General features: G+C 31.4%; 1 protein-coding gene across 2 annotated transcripts in view; it reads right to left on the bottom strand.

The window, feature by feature from the left end:
- The window catches only part of LOC106678390 (uncharacterized), a 256842-nt gene that overhangs the window by 10490 nt on the left and 221239 nt on the right, over positions 1–25113 (bottom strand). The gene's annotated exons all lie outside the window — the stretch shown is intronic.

Genomic DNA, 25113 nt, shown 5'->3' with positions numbered 1-25113 from the left:
AATACCACAAACACACGAAAGAACTGAGCTGTCACAACGAAAAATGGCAGCGATCTCTACTGGTCTATTGTGTGACGTCATTCTCCATTTAACAGACCAAGTAACAGACTCTCAGCCATGTTAAATGTTATTTGGTTTTACCACGGTAAAAGAAGGCAATATTTTTCGATTTAACATGAGTTTTTCCATTTAACACGCTTTAACATGTTGAACTAAAGATCATGAATACCCCTATTGTTACTAACTCCAAGGGTCTTGGTTCGAATCCGGCTGTGACTGACAATTATTTATTACGTTACTGTTCTTGAGATTCAATCCTGTGGGTTCGGGGCCCTCCTGAAGTGGGTACTCTTAATTGAGAAAAAATATGGTGGTCGCGTCTGATTCTAATCGAATCAACTCCTTGCACAACTGTTGGTCTAGTAACATTGCTTTACAAAGGACTACACCCCCGACTCTCTAAGGGAGCGCCCGGTGCAACAGCTATTTGACAATGTGAACTTTAAATTTTGAAATAAAATGAATAAATTTTATTGAGGAATTTTAATTTGTAAAAAAAAAAACTTTTGAGAAGTGAAAGATAACTTTTGAAAGAAGACTCTTCATACTTGTGGATTTCAGGCCTTTAAAGAATTCTATTTATGTTTTACAATATTTTAAAAGGAGATATGTTATTGTTGTTGAGATAAACATTGTAGCTATGTGGTCTCTGCTGTGTTATAGTATGATGAACAATTTTCAAAAAACAAAACAATAAGGTCAACAAATATTTATTATCTCCCTAAACATGACAGGCTGATCATAAATTGCAAATGGTAGAGACATTGTTCTGTTACGGTGGTCATAACTAAATGAAATAATTTATTTTGGATTGCGAAAACATTGTAAAGAAAAATGACGAGCTGAGGCGAATGGTCATGTGACTCAATAAATACAAAAGAGGGAAGAATATTAGTTATTTATCGGCGGGGTCGGTAGGTAATGAGCCATTCCTAAGGAGAAAAAGCTGGACGATCCGGTATCGATATTAGCTCCCAACAAATAAAAACATTAGGCGGGACTCAGGAATGCGCAGGAAGAAGAGCGAGCGTGGGTGTTCCCGCCCACTGGTTCCCTCCTCAGCTCTCCTCTTCTAAAGTCGGTAGGCTCTTAACTAAATATATATATATATATAGATAGATAGATAGATAGATAGATAGATAGATAGATAGGCAGATAGTTTATTGGCTAATATATACATCTTATAGCCATGGAGGTTGGCCCATTTGGTGTTAGTAATTGCATGACAATGAAAGCATAGATATAAATAAGTATACATAGGTGAATTCCTACTGCCTACTGTATTACCTTAATACAATACAACATTACAACGAACTAAAACACAGTATTTTTTTTTTGCAGATTCAATAAACATGGACTTTTCAAAAATTGGAGTCTAGTGTATTGAAAATTAATTGAAATCATCATTATTAATATTATTTCAATAATAAGATGAATTGAGGTTTTTTCCTGTTTGGGTGGCATTGGTTTATTCCCTTCAACCAAAAATTAATTCACTGTATTCTATTAATAATCTTAAACAATTTCTTGTGACTGGTATTTTTTTTTTTTTAAATAAATAATCTTAATTTCTATCCATTTTAGTCTCAACACATTTTATTTCTCTTACAAGTCCGACGTTTCGGCCAATCCGGCCATCCTCAGGGACAATCTACCACAAAACAGCTTTTATTACATGTATGATCCTCAAACATTTCAAAATACTTAACATTATTATTTATAATTTATCTTGCCTTAATTCTGCCCAGGTCAAAACAACAATTTCTATGAAACATTAAAACATTAGATAAAACATATTTTTTTGTTAATAAGTATATCCCACATATGTTTAATTATCTAATTAGTCAATATTCACATCAAAACCCAAATTAAACTTAATAAGTAATAGCAGCAACAAAGGGGTTGGGAAGAGATTTAACAGAATACCGTGATTTTTCTTATAAGTCCGACGTTTCGGCCAATCAGGCCAATCCTCAGGGACAATCTACTACAAAACAGCTTTTATTACATGTATGATCCTACAAACATTTCAAAATACTTAACATTATTATTTATAATTTATCTTACCTTAATACAATTTTGAAATTATATGATTTAAAAACTCTAACTCCATACAGGCTATTCTGCCCAGGTCAAAACAACAATTTCTATGAAATTTAAACCAACACTAAGTAAAATTAATTTCTGAATAATATAGGATAAATTGAATGTATATAATTATAATTAGCCTTGATAGGAATTTTACTAATGAAATAAAGAGGAAAATTGACAAAAGTGTAGTTATAATAAATAAGTTTAAATTCTTGAACTGAGTGGAGGAAGGTTACAAGCATTGTTGTGATAAAGTTTTAACGAATAGTGAGTGACTGTGATAAATGAATTTTAATTTTGGTTTTAATGTGAATATTGACTAATTAGGTAATTAAAGATATGTGGGATATACTTATTAACAAAAAAATATGTTTTATCTAATGTTTTAATGTTTCATAGAAATTGTTGTTTTGACCTGGGCAGAATTAAGGCAAGATAAATTATAAATAATATTAAGTATTTTGAAATGTTTGAGGATCATACATGTAATAAAAGCTGTTTTGTAGTAGATTGTCCCTGAAGATGGCCGTATTGGCCGAAACTTCGGACTTATAAGAGAAATAAAAGGTTTTGAGACTAAAATGGATAGAAATTAAATTATTTATTTAAAAAAAAAAAAAATACCAGTCACAAGAAATTTTTTTAAGATTATTAATAGAATACAGTGAATTAATTTTTGGTTGAAGGGAATAAACCAATGCCACCCAAACAGGGAAAAACCTCAATCCATCGTATTGTTGAAATAATATTAATAATGATGATTTCAATATTCCTATTAATGTTAAATCATATTAATAAACCATAATTACTTTCTGTACATAATAAAAGCCCTTTGTCCGATTTAGAGCTTTTCGAATCCTCTTGTCTTATTTTGAGCCTGTAGCTGAGTATTCTCAACGGGGGACCACACGGTGTAGAACAGTGTGAATGATCGCTTGACAGTGAATGGGCTCCGGTCATGTTTATGCAAGGCACACCTCTGGGTACTCCGAAGGGGGACAGCCTTCGGGATTGTCCTGGAACTGTCAGGAGTACGGTCCACCACCACCTGTCACTACTCAGAGGAAGGGACGTTGACTGGCAGTTGTAGCGAATCGTCACATTAGGCCAGTCTTCTTGAAACTAATTTATAGAATGACTAAGAATGTCAATCTTGAATGTCAGTCTGTTCAACTTAGATCTTTACAGAACGATTCCAGAATTTAAAAAGTGTCAATATCCTCAAAGTTAGAAGTTAGTTACTGAATTTTTTTTTCATTTACTTGCCAGTATTTATTCAACTCTGGTTTAGTTCAATAGAAAAAAAAAATGTTTTCTACTAAAAATAAAATAATTAAAATTCTATTGAGGATTATTACCTGGAGAAGGTATCGAAATATATCGAGACTTCACATCTCCCTAAATCACTTTTTTATTTTTTGATTAAATTATTACACCGGTAACAGGATATTGAAGAACCTTTGCTTTTAGGTAGTGTCCTCTAAAACCGATTAAGAATTAATGCACAATTTTATTGTAAATATTTTTATTTTAAACAATTTTTTTTTTATGGGATTCATTTTTTTATTTTTAAATATCAATAATATCGACTGCTCTACAGTTTCATTTAATGATGTTACTCTTACCCCTCGAATATAGTCGAACAGATCCACTACCTTGGACTACATTTGGACTAATGATTAACCTGGAATCCTCAAACAACAATGAAAAGACAGGAAGCTGCACGTCGATTTCGACTATTACAGCACTTACTGGACAAACGGTCTAAACTTAGGTCTATCTAGACATATGGAGTTGAGCTTTGGTGCTCTACTAAACCTTCGAATTCCTCTCGTATCCAATCCTTTGTAAAATCCTCAATGCTCCTTACTTTGTCACTAATAAAATCATACATAAAGACCTTAAAGTTCCATATGTAATCGATCTAGCCCGAACCAGATATCACTCCTTCCATTATAAACTCTCTAACCACTCAAACCCTCTAGTTTCTGGCCTTGCATCCTCTTCCATCCCTGACAATCCTCCGAGGCGCCTGAAAAGAAGATGGCTACGAGACCTGCTAATGTAAAACGTCATTAGAGTGATACCAATGGGTAGTTTTTCTACACGCCTGTAACACTCTATTTTAACTAAGATCAAATTTACTGAATGTATTATATAATATACAGTTGTAAATGTTGTTTTGATATAAAATTATATAATTGTAATGATAAAAACTTTTTATACTCCCTACTATTTGAGAATGTTTATAGTGATTAACGTGATATATTTTATTTTACATATTAAGTTGAATAGTAAAATGGCTAGTAAAAAATTGATTTAAACTAATTAAGAACATTTTGCGAAAAAAAAAATGAAAAAGATTATCTGCCTCAAATCATCGAGACTTTATCTATTTTCGACATGTTCTACCAATATTGAAGAAAGGTGGGAAAAAACAATTTCTGGATGCATTTTTAAAAAAAAACATGAGCTGTAGCCACAATTTGCACAAATGAAATTGAAAAGAAGTATGATTGCTGAAGGTGAGACAATGCAGTTTTCTAACTGACTGCTGGAAATTAGAGACAACGAAATTAAGCACTTATAAATTCCAAGTGAACTTTGATATGAAGATGTTATCGAATAAATGTATCTTGATGGTATAACAATGGAACGGACAAGTAATAGAGCAATATTGACTGCTCGAAATGAAGTTAAAAACATTAATACCTCAATTTTAAATAGACTACCAGGAGATATCAGAGGTATTCATGAAATAATGTTAAATGTAAAATGTTTTACCATGTTAAATAATCCTAAATGTTATATTATTGCGAGCAACCCTATTTAAAGTCATGTTAAATGCATAAGAGCTCCTTGCGGATTTTTTGAGCAACTTGTTTTATAACCTTTCCTTCCTAAACTTCTTGTTATTGTTTACTTCTAAGTTTTAATTAAAATCACTCATTACAACATGCCTGAAGTAAGGGAAAAGTGGAAGTTGTGTGAATGTTTGGCAACTGAGTGCCTTGTTTATATGATAACTTGTGAGGAAGAGAATCAAGATGAGCTAATTGACAACTGTTATAACAGTATTATTACTGTCATCTATTTCTTTTAACACGCCAAACACAAACTACGAGCAAGTAACTTAACAAAATAACAAACAAAATGGTGACGAGCTCAGCTGGTCTGTTGCATGACATCATTCTCCATTTTAGAGACCTAATTACAGAATCTCAACCATATTACATGTTATATCGATGAAAGAAGGAAATATTTCTCCATTTAACATGCGTTTTTCCATCCAACAGGCTTCAACATGTTGAACTAAAGATCATGAATACCCCTATTCTGCAGACCTCTCTGCAGAAGCAATAAAACTTCGGTGCATTTTAGAGGAAAATGTCATTTCGAGCAATGTTTTCGAAGTCCTAAATTGAAGCATATGTTTTAATGCATGTAATATGTTTCAATAAATAAGGTTAAGATAAATTGGATAATTTTCGTAATTATATTATATTAATAAAAATACCGGTCTTGAACAAGATAATAAAAAAAATTAAATATTTTCAGATTTAATTACGAATTTTCTTTAAAGCTAGGCTGTTCATACCCACATACCATTTTTCGAGACTTGGTTATTTAGTATTAGAGACCACAAAACGTGTATTTCAGCCGAAAATAAAAAAAATATACTGCAATTCATTTTATCTCCGGACATGGACTCACCTTCATCAACAGATTACAACCTGACTGTAACCCACTAAGACAGGAATGACGCCACTTACATGCATGATGTGAACACTAGCTGATTCACAACAAGTGAATCATCTCGTAGTTTCTCTTTATTGCCTTCATTGTTTCTTTATTCATATGTTTTGTATTCTATTGGGTTGTAAAATAAGTTCATAGCGTTTTTCAATATTTCAATTTACATATTCTAAAAAAGGATTAATGAAGGTGCTCTTATGCATCGGCTTCAATCGAAATTCCTTATCTTTAAGTGGTATTTTTCTTACTCAAAATGGAAGAGAAAGAAATTCATTTTCGTAGTTTAATGAATTTTTATTTCCGAAAAAGAAAATCCGCTGTGCAGACGTTTAACACAATTTGCAGTGTGTATGGCGATGAAGCCTTAGGAGAAAGCACCGTCCGTAAGTGGTTTGCTCGGTTCATAACTGGAAAAATTGACTTGGAAAACGTAATTCAAGCATTGGTGCACAGACAACCCTTACTCTACGACCCGGAATATCGCAGAAACGCTTAACATATCTTATGCAAGTGCCTCATAATCGCAAAGGAATAGTTTTCCATCACGATCTAATAGCAAAGGAATTGTTTTCCATCACGATAACGCCCGTCCTCACGTGTCTTTGCAGACCCAGCAGACATTATTGGAGTTTGGCTTGGATGTGATCTCCCACCCATCCTTCTTCTGGATTTCTCTCCCCATCTTCATTCGTCAATCCTCATCCACACTTTTCTTTAAACAACACCTAATCCTTGACTTACTTGAGCCATACCTTGATTAACATTATAAATTTTAATTTAACCTAATCTGGAAATATGGAGTTGAGCTTTGGGGTTCCACTAAAAATTCCACTCGTATCCAATCTTTGCAATCCGAAATCCTTCGCAAAATCCTCAATGTTCCTTACTTTGTCACAAATAAAATCATACATAAAGACCTTAATGTTCTCTATGTAACCGATCTAGCCTTAAACAGATATCTCTACTTCCATTAGAAATTCTCTAACCACTCAAACCTCCTAGTTTCTAACCTTACATCCTCTTCCATTCCTGACAATCCTCCGAGGCACCAGAAAAGAAGATGGCCACGAGACTAGCTAATGTAAAATGCCATTAGACTGCTACCAATGGGTTGTTGCTCTACTGTAACACTCCATTTTAACTCAGATCATATTTACTAAATGTATTATGTAATATACAGTTGTAAATTTCAATAAAGATATAAAAAAATAATTAACCTAATGTATTAATGTAATTTTATCCTGTTTATTGTAACTTTCTAGTTTGGCAGTAACTCCCTAACCACCCAAACCCACTCGTTTCTAACCTTGCTTCCTCTTCCTTTCCTGGCAATTCTCCGAGGCGCCTGAAAAGAAGATGGCCTCGTGACCTTATATTGTAAACTGTTTTTAGAGTTCTACTACTGGGTAGTTTCTCTACATCCTGTATCATATCATTATGTCATTATGATCAAATTTACTGGTTGTATTTTTTTATACAGTTGTAAATATCAAAAAAAAAAAAAAAAAAAAAAAAATAGTTTGGCAGACAATTAATCCTAATGGGTGAACCATGTATTTATTATTAGAGTTCTCTTGTACCAGAATAAATTTATTTTTTCATTTCATTATTGTTTACTCCAAATGTACCTCGGTAATAATATAGCTTACTATAATCAAACGAATGTCTGACAGCTCAATGCTACGCTGCAGTTCAATTTAAACGTTGTACGTTTTAAACTGATGCCTTGACGTCAAACTCAGTTACGTGAAGATATTAATTATAATAATGATTATTATAATTGAGGCTAAGATAGAAGGCCGTTGTAGGTGCACCTATGACTGTAGCTGGAATGGACTGCATATCCATCGGCTGCATTCTGTATGCAGTAGGGCTAGCTCGGGTTCTCGGACTAGCTGCAGAGGTCGTGAGGGAATTCAGAAGTAGCCGCTTGTGAAGATGTTTCTAGGCTTCTGTCATGTTTCTGTTAGCTCGTCTTTCAGTTCCTCTAGTCATTACGTATCCATTCATTCAATAAATGAAATTCTCCTAATGTTCAGTTATATGTTTGATTAGAAAATATTGTAAGCTGGTATCTAAATAGCAACACTTATAAATAATGATGAATTTATAAAGAAATACATAGATGGCTCTATAGCATTCGGCCATATTGTAATATTGTAATCGTCACCCAGCCCAACTCCTTATAATGCCATGAGGCAAAGGAAGGGCACCAATTACTTATGTATATACTAAGATATATATTAATATTGTTATTCATCTATTTAATAAAGGAAGTAAGAAGAACAAATAAGTAACCATCCATAAGTAAGCGATCCTATATCACTTTTGAAATAATTGGTTACAAACGGAAGAACAGACTTAAGATAGTTTAAGCCAGTAGGTTAGTCGATGTACGATTTAATCAAGCGATATTTACAAAGCGCCTGAAACTGAAAAACAGCGTGACATATTCTGTTACCGTAGCCGTGAGTCAATCCTGTGGGATCGGTTCTCCTGGGTCTCATAAAGTGAGTCAATTGTGGAAAATCTGGAAGTCGAGCGTGATTTTGGCCAAATCACCTCCTTGCACAACCGTTGACCTAGTAACAGTACTTGCTTACAAAGTATTGCACTTCTGACCCTTCATGGCTTGTAGCAGTACAGATTTATTTTTTACTTGTTTTTTAATTTTCTATCTTACAGTAAAGTTTCTGTTGTTAAACTAGTAACTATGTTGAAGTGGCTTAACCCCTCCTTATGTCGTAAATATTTCCATGCTTCCTTCCTCTATCAAGTTATCCAATCCCGCCGTCCATCGTACATCTCAGATATCCTTCAATTTAAGTCCTCAGTGCATTCCCGCAATACCCGCTCACGGCCTTCAGACTTATATGTAACTGCCCTTCGAACCGCAGCCTTAGGTAGATCTTTCCTCATCCGTTCCTTTTCCCTATGGAATTCTATTCCCTCCTTTATTCGTAGTTCTAATACCCTTCCAATCTTCAAATCCCGTATCTTCAACTACCTTCTGTCCACTCAATTCCGGAAGAATAACAATTGAAAGTTTCAAAAAAGCTTTATATATTTTCTGTCTTAGATTTTCGTTTATAATTGTAAATATGTACACAAACAGAAATCATATATTTTCATTTATTACTTTTTAGTTTAATTGTATTTGATTTTTTTTCTTTTTATTTACTATCAGAAGTCATCTTATGTTTTATGATATGACAAGTGGTTTTATTTTATTTGTTTTAACATTATTTTATATATTCTGTTAATTATTGTTGTTTATTTGTTCATAAATTCATTGTATAATTTTATTTTATGACATCTTGTTATTTCATCTCTATTTTATAACTTACTCTAAGGCTCTAAAGCCTAATTTTGACGCCTGTAAATTATTCTAAGGGGATCAATCCAAGAATAAATAAAGATTATTATTATTATGTTAATGATAATAGCTAAAACTTTTTTAAATTTCAGTAGCTATAACTATTTCTGTTTTGTTTTTTTTACACAGTAAGACAGCTTGTGTTATATATATATTCATTCATAAAGCCCTGATGGAGACATAGATACATCGTGGGTCGAAAATTTCGCAAAAAATAAATAAATAGATGACGGACCATTTGAATTCAGTTCATCGAAAACGGTCCACTTATTAATTTTTCTTAAAATGTTAATTTTGTTGAAATAACAGATGATTCAGTGTAACTGCTGAATAACAAATAATTCAATTACTGAATAGGCTCAGAATAACAAATAACATATTAAAAATTATTCAATATTTAAATTAAAAAAACAAAAACAAATATTCGAATAAAATAAAAATATTCAGGCTGCACAACTTAATTTACAATTCATAAGACAATCGATTAAACAAGGGATACTAACCTAAAGTCAGGAGTGAAACAGGTCTTTGGACAAGAAGGGAAATAATATAAAGAAGGCATGTCAAAGTAAAGAGGCAGGAAGTTGTTAATAGAAGCGGCGGCGGAATGTTCGAGCTAGTTCATGTCGCTCTGTAATCTTCACCGCTCGCTCGAGAAACAAAAAACCTCGTAAACTACCAACAGCTCTACAGTAAATAACCCATTCCACATTCAACAGTTTTAATGTCATTCGAAATATGTTACTGAATCAATATAATTATTGCGAAACAAATAAAAAACAAAAAAATATGGAATCAAATAAACTAAAACAAAAAATTCTTCTGAAGTTTTTATTGGGCAAATTCATATAAAATGACCGTTTTTATTATTTCAGAAATTTAAAGTAGGATTATTGGACTTTTTTATGACGTCTACCTTCACATAATGAGCCGTTTTAATCCTCTATTTTTCTGATAATATTTATTATAATTACAATTGATGACACATTGCTTATAGTACAAGAGCCGAGAAGAAAAAAAAGGCAATTTATCTCACCCCAATTTTTGATTACTTTAATGAAAACTAGGTATAATTTCTAGTCAAAATTGAAGAGTCTTCCAAGTATAGGTAGGGGGAATAAAAAATGGCGGCTATTTCAAAACCTTAAAAAAATCATTAATTTTTCATTCGGAGCACTATATCTTAAAAACTACCAACAACACTAGAAAATCTAAGAGAACATTATTTAAAGTTGAGTACATTTGCTAAATTGTAAGCTGTAATAGAGCTATTTACGTTTAATAATTCTCGAGATATAGCTTTATGAAAAGCAACATAAAAATGTTGTACAGAACGTACTGAAAGATCACTAGATAAAGAATTTATTTTGAAAAATCTGTATATCAAAAGCTATTAGACGTACAGATGTCTGTTAGCACTCAAATTAAAGCTAGTTTAATGAGCTATAAAGAAGTTTATTACGTTTATCGTCTCAGGAGTTGTAGTTTTCATGATATTTGCTAATATTCGATTTATAGTTATTCGGACAAATTTTCATTTTCCAAATTTATATTCATATGCGAATATCATAAAAACTACAATCCCTACAAAGATAAGTGACATTAACTACTTTATAGTAAGTTAAATTTCATTTATTTTGAGTGCAGGCAGACGTATGTGCGTCTTATGGATCTAGAGATATATTTTTCTCAAAAATCAAACATTTTATACAAACAACTAGAAATTAACAGTTTGTTAATTTAGTTTGTCAAATATCATAAAAACTACTACTCTTACAAAGATAAACGGTATAAACTATTTTATAGTAAATTTAACTAGCTTTATTTTGAGTTCTGACAGACTTGTGTCCGAATTACTATAAATCAATTTATTTTAGCCCATATCATGAAAACTACTATTCCTACGAAGGAAAAAGTCATGAACTACATTATAGTACGTTAAACTATCTATAATTTGAGTGATAATAGACTCTATTAACTATATAATCTATACGTCACATAGTTCCTGAGATATAGATTTCTCAAAATAAATTAACTAACTACTAGTTTTTCAATAGATTTTTAAGAAATATTGCTTTTTAAAAAGCTATATCTCGAGAACTATTGGACGTAAATAGCTCTATTAGGGCCCATATTTCAGCAAATTTACTCTCCTTTAAATAATGTTCTTTTAGATTTTCTAGTGTTGTTGGTAGTTTTTAAGATATAGAGCTCAGAATGAAAAATTAAAGTTAAGGTTTTAGAACAGCTGCTACTGTTTATTTCCCTTACCTATACTTGGCAGACTCATCAGTTTTGACCAGTAATTATACATAGTTTTCATTATAGTAAAAATTCGCCGTTCAAAACCGGCTTGGGAGCGTTGACGTTTTTCATTGGCAGTCCCACAAAATGAAAAACTTGATTCCCCTTCATGGTTAGAATAGGTTAGTCACTTGTAGATAACTAGGCAAACATCAGTTTCACTGTGGATTGCCTTAAAAAAAAATGGGTGTCGATATGAACGGACCATTCACCGGTGGCTAAAAAAATGTTTGGACTCATATTTGGATAATCAAACCAGAAGAAGACCTCCAGCAGTAATCTTCGACGATGAACTTAGACTTACTGTGGAAGAAAACCATTTCCAAACAGTTAATGGACTTGCAGCACAACTGTATACGAGTGTATGGACAATTTTTCGATATTGAAGATCATTAGTTAAGTAATAATGGTAGATCTATGGATACTTCATGAACTTAATAAGCGGTAGTAACTGAAGCGTGTGAAAGGATAATCATGTGTGATGAAAAGTGAATTGTGTATGAAAACAGTCGAAGATCGACGAAAAACCGGGACACATGCCAAAACAAAATTTGCATCAAAAGCAATTATTAGTTTCTGTTTGGAGTTAAATGGTAGGATTAATATATTTCTCCTTCTTACCAATTATATATTATTAATATCAGATGTTTTTATCATCATTAACATGCTTTATATATTTTTTTTATTTATTTATTGATAGATATTACAATCTGCCACACAGTTGTGGGCAATAGGTAATAGTGATGAATGATCTCATACGTACTAAAATAAAATAAAATAAATAAATGAGTGAAAAAAAAACTCCCTTAAAATATATACAAACAGAATATTAAACAAAATGAACATAATGAAACTATGTGTATGAAAATAAAAAATAGAGTGCCCCCGTGTGAGGGGTAGAGCAGAGCTCATAAGATCCCAGCGCATCCCTCTCGCCGCATCACTGGGAATGAGCCAGTGAAGGCTGAGCAAGTGCGCTAAAGAACTCCAATTGTCCATTTTTATTTTAATAAGTCTCTTGGCCACTGCTGTTTCAACCTACTAGGTGGGCTGTAGGGATGGGTGGAACTAGATAAGGTTTGAACCAAAGGATTAGGATGGTTGGAAAGGTTCATATGGAATTTTGAGAATTTGATTGGTATGAGGTCAAGGACAAAAGCGATATGTAGGTGTAGTGTTCTATTGGAAACGTAGTAGGGTGCATTAACTATGGTTCTAAGGATTTTAAATTGAAAGGATTGGATACGTTTGATGTTCGATGATCCAAAGTTCAAGTCCATAGGTCCAGATAGGTCGGAGTATAGTCTTATAAATTAGTAGTTTGCTTTATAAATTATAATTTTTTTTTTTAATAATTTATTTATTGATATTTACAACTGTATACACATATTTACAACAAGTAAATTTGCTGTAGGTGACATAGTGACATGATAACAACATGTGGAGAATCTACCCACTGATAGAACTCCAATAACATTTCTAGAGGAGAAGATCTCGAGGCCATCTTCTTTTCAGACGCCTAGGAGGATTATTAGGTAATGAAGGAGAAGCCAGGTTAGAAACAAGTGGATTTGGGTGGTTGAGAAGTTTATTATGGAAGGAACGGTATCTGGTTCTGGCCAAATCGGCAACATATGGAATATTGAGGTCCTGATGGATGACTTGATTTGTGACAAAGTAAGGAGCATTGAGGATTTTACGAAGGATTTTGGACTGCAAGGATTGGATTCTGGAGGAATTTGATGGTTTAGTGGAGCCCCAAAGCTCATCTCCGTATGTCCAGATAGGCCTTATAATAGTCTATCTATCTACATCAGTCTTTTGTAATGGATTGGCAATTTAGACCGTTTGTCTAGTAAATGTTGCAATAGTCGGAATCTACGAGCAGTTTCTTGTCTTTTTAGTCTTGTATGAGGATTCCATGTCAGTCGTTTGTCGAGATGTAGTCCTAAATAACGGAACTGTTCGACAGGAATAAGTGGGGTATTATTAAAGGATATTGTAGAGGAAGAGGCTTACGTCGAAGGGTAAAAGTGATTTGGTGGGATTTATTTTAATCCAAATTATAATTTAAAAAAAAATCTGATATATCGGAAAAACAATTATTCAATACTTCAAATTAAACCAAGGATATGAAAGCCGAGAAAAACGTTAACGAGTCCTTAACAAAATCATAAATTCAATTTAAGTGATCGGATACTTTAATGGCTATTGGATGCGAATTACGATCTCAAAACTTGAGCTCAATAAAATCTATCGCGTGATCTGGACCGCTTCAAGGGGATGTCTTCTCTGTTTACCGCCGATTATCGGAGTCGCCGGACTATTTTACGATCTGAAAATATTCATACGCGTTGAAAATTAAAATAAACAGTTGCGTGTCGGAGTCTGTTTCCTTGAACGCGAAAATCGTTTGTTTTTATCGATAGTCATTATCACGATATATCGGTTGGGAGTTTTATTCTCGATTTATGTTATAATTGGTCGGACCTTAGTTGTTTATTGGATTATCTTCTCTGATATCTATGTATTTTTTTTAATGGGCTAAGATAGTAGTAATTATTATAAATTCTACATTTAATCAAAATGATTCATAATGATTTTATTAATTAATCATAAACTACCAACAAAAATTCATTAACTGAATAACATCCAAAAATTATGTAAAAAAAAAAAACTTTCTTGGAAGAAAGTAACTTTAGCATAAATTTTTTTTAAACTGATCTCAGCAAATCTATAAATAACCTATTAATTAATATCTTAGTATATAAAATAATCTATAGGTTTTGTCAACAAAATCTCCACTGTCAAAGGTTTAACCTAGAGGTTCCCAATCTTTTTCAGTTAGTGGTTCCCTAAATAATTGGATTTTTTCCCGCGGCGTCCTTAATAAATTGAATTTTTTTCTAAATTTTTTTTTTGAAAAATTGGAAAACTTTCCTTCATAAAAGCAATTATCTATTTAACAGCGAAAAATTAAAAACAGAATATTACGACTTTCTTTGCGATAATATAAAATATCTAATTTCAATTCTTTCGGTAATATCCATACAAACTGGACAACCACTATGTGACTAGGTTAGTTAAAAAATAAATTAAAGACGAATTTAAATTCACAAACAATTTATTGGACGTTTATTTATTTATGAATAACATTATTAAAAATTAATAATATTTTATATTTTACTTGATATTCACTACACAACCGCTCAAATCTCGGAATAAAATTTGATTTGGCCACCCTCATTTCTTGTTCGTCGTTAATTTTCGAGCGATATTTACTTTTTATTACCGCCACTGCCGAAAACCCAACTTCGCACAAATAGGATGTTGCAAATAGAGCTTTACCACTAAGCAGTGAATATTCCTCTTTAACGGATATTCAAAAATCAGAGTTCCATGCAACCAAATTTTAACTTTAAAGCATTATCGCAAGACAAGTCAATAAGAGATTCTTCTTCTAAAGAAGTAAATTATAATGGATACTTGGCTCTAATTGAGTTTTAAATCTGCTTCAAAGTATTTTCCAAACTTGTTTATAAACTAGGTGATCAACAAGAATGGATATTATATTGGAAGACAAATTAATTTCATTGGAAGTTACAAACTGGTGCAACAAGGGAAAATAATCACTGATACAAATTTTAACTTGAAAATATTATCGATTATTATAAGGCCTATCTGGACATACGGAATTGAGCTATGGGGCTCCACTAAAGCATCTAATTCCTCTCGAATCCAATCCTTACAGTCCAAAATCCTTCATGCTCCTTACTTTGTCACAAATCAAGTCATCCATCAGGACCTCAATGTTCCATTTGTTACCGATTTGCCCAGAACCAGATACCAATCCTTCCATGATAAACTTCCCAACCACCCAAACCAACTCGTTTCTAACCTGGCTTCTCCTTCACTACCTAATAATCCTCCTAGGCGCCTGAAAAGAAAATGGCCTCGAGATCTTCTCCTTTAGAAATGTTTTTGGAGTTCTATTAATGGGTAGATTCTCCACATGTTTGTATCATGTCATAATATCACTTACAGCAGATTTACTTATGTGTATATATACAGTTGTAAATGACAATAAATAAATTATTAAAAAAAAAAATATACTATCGCAAGACAAGTCATTAAGAGATTCTTCTTCTAAAGAAATAAATTTTGATGGAGCCTTGGCTCTAAATGGGTTTTAAATCCATGTAAATTTATCATTATCCGTTCCAAGTATTTTCCGAACTTGTTTTTGAGCTCTGCTAGGTGATCAACAAAAATGGATTTTATATTTCAAGACAAATTAATTTCATTGGAGGTTTCAAACTAGCGCAACAAGTGAAAACAATCACTGATACACTCTTCATTAATTTTTATTTTTCATAGCTGTAATATTTTATTTTAATAATTTAATATTTCGCGGCGTCCTTAGGAATCACTGGGTTAACCATTCGATGGCTTGATACTATGTGTTTTTACATACATTTATATATTGAGACCTTTATATATCTGTACTAATATATATATATATATATTAGTACAGACAAATTTTATAAAATTAATCTATTATGAATTTATAATAATCAACCAAATTGGACATATTGTTTATGACCGTTCTATTTTTTAATTATTAATGGGAACAGGATCATTTGTCTGCGATACGAAACGTCTGCCCGAGAACTTGCCCAATTTAAATAATCCCTTAATTCCATCTTGAAACGATATATCAAACATGAGGAATTATCACTGGACGGATTAACATTTTAATTGTTTCCTGATCTGGCACAGCTATAACCTGTTATAAATATCGATACTGGGCGATTAATAAATATCGATAGTGAGAATCGATTCTAAGCATTTGTTAGACGGAGGTAATAGCCTGCTCGGATTCAGTAACCCGAATCGATTTGTTTATAGATTTGTAAAGGATTGCAAATTAGTGTGTGGGATAACTCGAGATGCCTACGACCTACGCAAAGCTTGGAATTAGTCCTTTCTCTGTACAAGGGGATTTCTAGGCATGTTGATGACCTTTAGGAATTTAGCTCGAAACGTTCACCAAATCTCCTTTGAACATGCTACTATCACACTAATATACTATATTAGCTACAGAATTTATAAATAACTGATGTCAACATGATTTTTATAACATCCATGAGTATAATTTGCCAACAGAGGAGATTTTTTATTCATTTATTAAAACATGCAAATGTAATATAATAGTAAAATAAATTCTAAGCAAGAAAAAAAAATATATGAACAAAATTAAAAATTTTTGGTACGTCACCCAGAGTATACGTTTTTTCACGTCTATTAAAAATCAGTCGATTTGTCTATTTCTGAAGAAAGAATAAAAAATTACTGATTCCATTAAACGATATTATAGCACAAAATTATAAAACTTTCATGAGTTTTCCAGTAAAGTAAGAAAAAAAAATTTTTTTACACCAAAATTAGATCATATTATTTTTTAATTGATTGGAGAAGATGGTCGGGGGGATGCGGTCAGCAAAGAAACAACATAAATAAACAAAAAAATATTTATTTATGCCGACGTTTCGACCTGATTTTCAGGTCTTCATCAGGCTATAAAAACAAAATGACAACAACTATCATTTAGAGAGAAAAAAGTTGATTAATATATATTAATTAACTTTTTATTATTATTATGGTTGTTGTCTTTTTGTTTTTATGGCCCTGATGAAGACCTGAAAATCAGGTCGAAACGTCGGCATAAATAAATATTTTTTTGTTTATTTATGTTGTTTCTTTGCTGACCGCACCCCTCCAATCAGTAATCTACGGTCAACTATCTACACCTCATATTATTTTTTCTTTTGCATTGACTGAAACCCTTTAATTCCATTTATCAAAGAAATTAAAAATTATAAATTTTCTAACTTAATTTATTTGAAGGATTCTTTTTTCTCCAGTGTCCAATGTTCATATAATCTTTCACAATTCCTCTGTAATAATGAATGCCAAAACATATTCATCAATTTATTAAATAAATCAAATGATACCCTTTTTTAGTATCAACACTCTTTATTATATCAATAGTTCTACGTTTCGGCCAAATCGGTCTTTCTCAAGGACAATCTTCAAATATAAATTCTCACCTCACATCAAAAATATAAAAATGGTTTGCAGGCTATTCTGCCCAGGTTATTAATAATAACTCAAAATGAAAAAGTCAATTAATAGAGAATCATATTAATTATTAATAAGCTCACCTAAGCTTATATTTAATTACCTATTCTTTTCAAATTTCAATAATTTTTAAAACTTTTAATTTTCTATTCATCACTATAATTCAGTTTGTTTATATTATAGTGATAGTGTTGATTAATCGAAAATTAAATTTTTTTAAAAATTACTGAAGTTTGAAAAAAATAGGATGTTTTTGATGTGAGGTGAGAATTTATATTGAAGATTGTCTTTGAGGATGGCTGAATTGGCTGAAACGTAGGACTATTGATATAATAAAGAGTGTTGAGACTATACAAGGATATCATTTGATTTATTTAATAAATTTATGAGTATGTTTTGGCATTCATTATTACAGAGGAATTATGAAAGATTATATGAACATTGGACACTGGAGGAAAAAAGAATCCTTAAAACAAATCAAGTTAGAAAATTTATAATGGAGTTAAAGGGTTTCAGTCCACACAAAAGAAAAAATAATATGATTTAATATTTCATGCAAAAAAATTGTTTTTCCCTACTTTACTGGAAGCCTCATTATCATTTTGTGGCTATAATATCGTTTAATGGAATCGTCGAAGAAGGCCGAAACGTTGGACTATTGATATATAATAGTGTTGAGACTAAACAAGGATACCATTTGATTTATTTAATAAATAAATACCAGTCTCAAGAAATTGAAAAAAATATATTCATAAATGTTACACAATATTGATATGAGCTGTTTGCTATTGTTATTTTTAATTTCTATGCAGACTTTGGTCTTTCTAAAAAAAAAAATTATATTTTCATTTTATATATTAATGTATGCATTATTAGAAAATTTATTATCATAATCTATTTATTCCACTTTATTCATACATTTTATATGCATGCATTATTATTGATAAATGATGATGGATAAATAATGACCGAGGTCTTCTGAGAAGGCTGTGCTTATTAATATATTATAATAATTAAGTGATGTAATACATCTATTTAATTCAGTGTGATAATAATTAGGTGTCATTTTATAATTAATTCATATAATCAAAAAGTATTTTGAAATTTCTCCGCTATCAGAGCGTAAGTGGACCCATTTGCTGGGGGACGGATGATTTCCTAACTGCGTCAGCTGGACCACACGCGGATTCCAGAGTTCCATTTCTTTTATCTGGCTCCCTACATCATCCTATGAATATTTTCTCATTGAAACTTTAATAACACTGTAATAACGGATAATAGAACTAATCTCCCTGCAAAGGGATGTACGATTACAGAAAGAATTAGGAAAAATGATACAAAAACATACAACAATGTCTTGTACATAACTGTTTGTATTTATTTATTATTTTTTTTACACGTTTCATTGGAAGGTTTACAGTTCACATTTTTTTGTTTACATCCACAATAACGCTTAGTGATGATTTAACTTGTTAAAGGTATCAAAATAGTAAAAGAAAACTATTTATGGTTAAGCAACGTTTCGCCTCACTTTATTGGGCTTCATCAGGGCTGTCTGATTGAAGAAGAGATGACAGAATGGAACTTCACTCAGTTGTCATTTCATTCTCTAATTATAAAATTATTTTATATTGTAAGAAGATAGTTGACCGTGTGAAGTAGATTGTTGAAAAATAGTCTGAGTGGTGGACAATAAAGGTATCAACATAGTAAAAGAAAACTATTTATGGTTAAGCAACGTTTCACTACACTTTGCAGGGCTGATAATAATGGTGTTCTGTTGCTAACTGATACATAGACTTATACATACATCTATTTTACTAAATCCGTAAAAACTGATACATAGTTGGTAACAGCATCATTCTTATCAGCCCTGACGAAGTGGGGCGAAACGTTGGTTATCAATAAAGAGATTTCTTTTACTATTTTGATACTTTTATTGACCACCACCCGTACTATTTTTCAACAATCTACTTCATACGGTCAACTATCTTTTTCCAATATTATAAGATTGTATATTTATATGTGGTGAAATGATAAAAAAAAAAAAAAATACTCTTTTTATGACTTTTTTTTTTAAAAAAAGTAATAAAAAAATGAGTTTCCAAAAAAATTACATTATACATATTTCTACTATTAATTAATTTAGTTAGTTTAATCAATTAATTAGATTAAGGAATCAAATTATTTTGACATTTGATATTATGTATTTATAATTCCAACACAATATATTAAAAAAAACTTTTATAGGAATTAGATTACCCGATATTTAAACTAAAAATTATCACTTTCGATTTTCACGATGATTACAATAACTTGCTTATGAATTGTATCTTGTTTGCTCTGCAAAGTTGGACGAAACGTCGGAAAATATATAGCTGAAAAATATTTTTTCTCTTTTTTTGAACTCTCTCCCGATCACCTTCTTATTCAGTTACTGTCAATAATTTGTATATATAATGTTAAAATATCTTTTAAATATGTGTACTTTTATTTGAAAACAACAATGTTATTGCCTGTGAGTTTTTTAAAAAAAAGCAACTTTCTTTTTTTAAACCAGTTCGGATTAAAAAATGTACTAAGAAAAAATATTACTAAAAAAATTAACAATATAAAGATAATAACTATTTGCATTCATTTATTTTTTTTACATATTTCATTCGAAGAGTTATAGTTAGAAGTTTTAAAAAATTGTTTACATCTCCAGTGATCCAAAAAAAGTTAGTAAATAATTATACTATATTATTGAGCCAACGTTTCGCCCCACGTTGCAGGGCTTCATCAGGTTTCCCTAGGTTCAGGATGTTTTAACGGCAGTCAAAGACAAAGTGACTTTGTCTTTGTCTGCCATCAAAACAGCCCTGACGAAGCCCTGCAACGTGGGGCGAAACGTTGGCTCAATAATATAGTATAATTATCTACTATTTGAGTTTTTTTGACCGCACCCGGACCATATTCCATTCATTAATTAAATTAATTTTAAAGGATCAAAAGATTTATACAGTAGATATTATGTAATCTAATTCAAACAAAATATATTATGGAATTAGATTACCCCGATACATTGAGTAAAAATATTCAATATCCATGTTATATTGTTTAGCCATGCAAAATTGGACGAAACGTCAGCAAATAAATAGCTGAAAACTATTTTTTCTTCTTATTTTAACACCTCCCATCTCTTTGCTATTTAGTTAGTATCAATAATTTTTATATAACTATAGATCAGGAAGTTTAAAATGGCCTTTACTCTTGTGTACTTTAATTTGAAAACAAAAACGTCATTGCCTGTGAGTTTTCTAAAAAAAAAAAATAAAATAAAAATAACTTTTTTCACCATCTTCATTTTATTTAAATTTATTCTATACTACTTAGCTGAATATCAAAATATACCATTCGAACCATTAGTTATCTCTTAATGTAAATTAAAGTATCTAAGGAAGTTATTATAGAGAATTTATTGCCAAAGTGAAAACCCGTATTTTTTGTTTTTTAACAATCGAGCCACACGGCTTCCTCTAACTAAAATTTCCTCGAAAATAGATTTAAACACAGCCGTTGATATGGACCACTCTCAATGACCTAATAAGGTAAGATACCAGATCCATCATTAGGGTATGCAAATGATGGTTATCAACCACAGTCCGCTATAGAGGGGGAGAGAGGGTGTCGTAAGCGTCCGTATCGTGGGTGGTGCTAATGCATTTGCTCTAATGTACTCATTAATATCGGGATTATAATAACTGTATGTATTGACTTAAAGATTATATAATTTAGTAAGTTTTATTATTATTTATTACAATTTGTTATTTTAAATAATAACTCCTTTATTTCATTGTTGAAATGGTAGGGAGTTTCGTCCTGAGAATGATTTTAATCATCCTTTCCCTTTTAGTTTTTTAAATAGTTTTTTTTATTAGAAATAAATTTTTATAAACTACTAAGAGTCTTAATTGTTTGAAATACAACCTAATTGTAAATCAACCTTCGAATTCCTCTCGTATTCAATCCTTACAATCCAAAATCCTTCATGCTCCTTATTTTGTTACTAATAAAACCATCCATAAAGAACTAAATGTTTCTTATGTAACCGACATAGCCCGAACCCGATATCATTTCTTCCATTATAAACTCCCTAACCACCCAAACCCACTAGTTTCTAACCTTGCATCCTCTTCCATTCCTGGCAGTCCTCCGAGGCGCCTGAAAAGAAGATGGCCTCGTGACCTTACATTGTAAAATGTTTTTAGAGTTCTACTGCTGGGTAGTTTCTCTACATACTGTATCATATCATTACGATCTTACTTCAAATTTGCTTGTTTTATTTTTTATACAGTTGTAAATATCAATAAATAAATAAAAAAAAAAAATTGTACATCTACAGCATACGAAGACCGATATTAATAATTTTAGTGAATTAGACATTGTCGATTTTTAGCTTTATCAATCAATTAATAATAGGTATTTATTATCTTATGTATTCAGGACCGGTTGCACCAATCTCTGCTAAAACTAAATTTTGTATAACTTAGGTTTGTTCAAGAGTTTAGGAAAAAGGTTTGTTCTGTAACTTCGGGATTTGTTTCTAGTCTAAAGTTTGTTAACCAGATTACCAAGGTTACCTGAAACTGTGATAACTGCCAAACTCTGCAATTCCCATCGCTAAACTTCGAAATGGTGGGTCTAATTAAATTTAAAATTGATTCAAGAGGCATTTTAGCAATTGAAGTCGTCGTAAAGAATCTTTATGCAACCACTGTAAAAAATGTCACATACCCAACAATGGAAAAAAAAATTAAGAATATATGGAAAAAAAATGAAATATAATAGGAAAATAATGAAAAAAAAATCATGTATTGCTGTTATGTAATATAAATTTGTTGTATTATACCAATATTGGATGAAGATAGTTGACCGTATGAAGTAGATTGGAGGAACAAAGTCCTGGTAACAAAAAACCCAACGTTTCGCTCCACTTTGTAGGGCTTCGTCAAGACTAATAAGAGTGACGTTCTGCTGCCAATTATCAGCTCTGATGAAGCCCTGCAATGTTGAGCGAAACGTTGGTTAACAATAAATAGTTTTCTACTATTTAGATACCTTTATTGACCGCCACTAGGACTATCTTCCTCCAAAATATTATACCTATACATTATAACAATTCAAATAATATGTCTAACTAGGTATAAGAATGCGGTGTATTTTACCAGCACAACTTTTTTTTTAATGAATGTTTTCTCGCAATAGATGATGTACTTTGTATATCGGTCGATATTGTTTAAATTGGTGATGTGAAATATGCAAAATCTGGTAAATACTTCTGACAGTACAAGAGCCCAAGAGGAGAAAAAAAGCAGTTATTTCACCTCAATTTTTGATACTTGAATGAAAACTATGTATAATTATTAGTCAAAACTGTAAGTCTGCCAAATATAGGTAGGGGGAATAAAAAATGGTGGCTGTTGCAAAACGTTAAAAATAATTAATTTTTTATTCGGAGCTATATATCTTTAAAACTACCAAAACAATAGAAAATCTAAAAGAACGGTAAATTTGCTGAAATATTAGCCCTAATAGAGAAATTTACGTCCAATAGTTCTCGAGATTATAGCCTTTTAAAAAGAAACATTTCATAAATAATGTACTTATCAATTTTTACTAGTAATTATACATAGTTTACATTAAAGCAATAAGATATTGGGGTGAAATAACTGCCTTTTTTTTTCTTCCCGGTTCTTGTACTATGAAGTTAAGGCAGTAGACCCCGAGATTGTAAAGGCGAATTCTTAAATTATATTTGTATGGCTGTAGAGAGGAGAAATGCTGTTGGAGTATTGGTGGAATTCAATGAAAAAAACTCTAATTCAATTTATTCGGTTGTGAAATAAGTTCGTAGCGTTTTTTCTGATGATTTCAATAAAAACTTGTAGATATTTATAATCAATTATATATGACCCATTTTGATCTATTACATGTTGCCATCTTTCAGGTAATTTTTTAATTCCGTCCTTCCAGAACTTCTCAGATTTTTGTGCAATGAACTCCTCTTTGAGCGTTTTGCAGTTGTCGAGCGAATTCAAGTGTTTCCCGTTAAGAGAGTTTTGAAGAGTTCGAAATAAGTGAAAATCTGTTGACGCAAGGCCTGGTGAATAGGGTGAATGGGAGATCACATCCCGGCCAAACTCCAACAATTTCTGCCGGGTCTGCAAAGACACGTGAGGACGGGCGTTATCGTGATGGAAAACTATGCCTTTGCGATTATGAGACACTTGCATGAGATATGTTAACTGTCAACTGTTACTGGCAATAATTTGTATATATAATGTTAAAATAAGTTAAAAATAAACTTTACATATGTCTACTTTTATTTGAAAACAATAACGTTTTTTTTTTCTTTTCTATTTCGGCCAAGACTCCCATTGGAGTCTTATATTGTCTAACCATGGTTGGGGGTGGTCAAAGTTCTTCATTTTGTGGGACCGCCACTCAATGAAAAAAGTCAACGTCCCAGGCCGGATTCGAACCGGCACCGCCAATAGACATCAAATTGGTAAGACTGTGTCTTAACCACTGAGCTACAGGCGTCCCAACAATAATGTTATTGCCTGTGAGTTTGTTCAAAAACCTTTTTTATTACACCAGTTCGGATTAAAGAAAGTATTAAGAAAAAATGGTACTAAAAAAATTAGCAATATAAAGGTTATAGCTATTTGTATTCATTTATTTTTTTACATATTTCATTCGAAGAGTTATAGTTAACAATATTAAAAAATTTAAAAAAATATTTTACATCTCTAGTGATGCTTTAAATTTTGATTTTTTTTTAAAACTTGATAAAAAATGAAATAACCAAAAAAAAGTTACATTGTACATATTTCTACTAATAATTAAATTACTATAAGATTATTGATTGACCGTGTGTATAGATGAATGGAATATGGTCCGGGTGCGGTAAAAAAAAAATTAAATAGTAAATAATTATACTATTTTATTGAGCCAACGTTTCGCTCCACGTTTCAGGGGTCACTTTGTCTTTGACTCCCGTCAAAACAGCCCTGACGAAGCCCTGCAACGTGGGGCGAACCGTTGGCTCAATAAAATAGTATAATTATTTACTATTTCATTTTTTTTGAGCGCACCCGGACCATATTCCATTCATTAATTAAATTAATTTTAAAGGATCAAAAGATTTATACAGTAGATATTATGTAATTCTAATTTAAACAAAATATATTATGGAATTAGATTACCCCGATATTTTTTTTTTTTAATTAAGATTTATTTGTTGATAGATATTACAATCTGCCACACAGTTGTGGGCAATAGGTAATAGTGATGAATGAATCTGATACATACTAAAATAAAAAAAATAAATAAATAAAAAT

The sequence above is a fragment of the Halyomorpha halys genome, unplaced genomic scaffold (assembly GCF_000696795.3).
Source record: "Halyomorpha halys isolate HHAL.00 unplaced genomic scaffold, Hhal_1.1 Scaffold137.1, whole genome shotgun sequence".
In the NCBI taxonomy this organism is placed as follows: Eukaryota; Metazoa; Arthropoda; class Insecta; order Hemiptera; family Pentatomidae; genus Halyomorpha; species Halyomorpha halys.
This window is presented reverse-complemented; position numbering and strand designations above follow the sequence as displayed.